This window comes from Schistocerca cancellata, chromosome 5 (assembly GCF_023864275.1).
Source record: "Schistocerca cancellata isolate TAMUIC-IGC-003103 chromosome 5, iqSchCanc2.1, whole genome shotgun sequence".
Classification (NCBI taxonomy): Eukaryota; Metazoa; Arthropoda; class Insecta; order Orthoptera; family Acrididae; genus Schistocerca; species Schistocerca cancellata.
In genome coordinates this window covers 157,744,552-157,745,682 of record NC_064630.1, presented here as the reverse complement: position 1 = coordinate 157,745,682, position 1,131 = coordinate 157,744,552, and the positions used below count along the sequence as shown (strand labels likewise).

General features: G+C 51.8%; 1 pseudogene; it reads right to left on the bottom strand.

Moving 5' to 3' along the window:
* Positions 1-231: 231 nt before the first annotated feature.
* LOC126189349 (5S ribosomal RNA) lies at positions 232-349 on the bottom strand (annotated as a pseudogene).
* Positions 350-1,131: the final 782 nt, after the last annotated feature.

Here is a 1,131-nt window from a genome sequence, read left to right as displayed (position 1 = left end):
AAGTATAGATGCACACCCTTGTTGATCCATTGTACTCCGTCTTCAGGCTACGAGTGGCCTACCGGGACCATTCGACCGCCGTGTCATCCTCGGTGGAGGATGCGGATAGGAGGGGCATGGGGTCAGCACACCGCTCTCCCGGTCTTAAGATGGTATTCTTGACAGAAGTCGTTACTATTCACTCGAGTAGCTCCTCAATTGGCATCACGAGGCTGAGTGCACACCGAAAAATGGCAACAGCGCACGGCAGCCTGGACGGACACCCATCCAAGTGCCGACCACGGCCGACAGCGCTTAACTTCGGTGATCTCACGGGAACCGGTGTATCCACTGTGGCAAGGCCGTTGCACCTTGTTGATCCATTGTGCCTTGCAGAATGACGAGATCACCCGGGAGATGCCACGAAAACATATCCCGGACCACAACGCTCTGTCCTCGGGCCTGGATCCTTACGATGATTGTTAGATAGTGTTTTCTTTCAGATATTTCACGTCGGCGGCCATCGTTTCACGCCAATGGCCATCTGTCCGATGGAGCATAAAACGTGACTCCTCTGGAAAGGCCACCTGTCGCTTTTCAGAGGACTTCCAGATGCGGTACTGACGTGCAAATTTCAACCCTCGTCGACATGAACAGCAGTCATCATGAGTGTATTAACCAAGCCCCTGCTGGGCTGGCCCGTACACAGCAACACTCGCTGAACTGTCGTTGAGGAGACACTGCTCCCTGCCCCTTGTTTCATCTCGGCGGTCAGATGCTCAGCAGTGGCACGTATATTCGCCTGTACACATCTCCACAGAGCTGTCATCTATGGCCCATGTTACATCATTTGCCTCAGCCCCGGTTTTGGATAGCACCATTTTGCCTTGTATGAAATATTGAAACCACGACGGCATTTTAACGCCTTACAAACTTAGCCACCTCGGGAATGGTTCCACCCTTGGACCGAAATTCCATGATCATCCCCCTTTGAAAGTCGGATAGGTCACTCCATCTCCACATTACGACAACGACTGCACTGTTTTCCGTGACCCCTGACACACTTTACATACTCTCCACTGTTAGTGCTGTTGGCGTCAAACACAGTCGGTGGTCATATTAATGTGAATGGACTGCGTATGAATAAGTGAA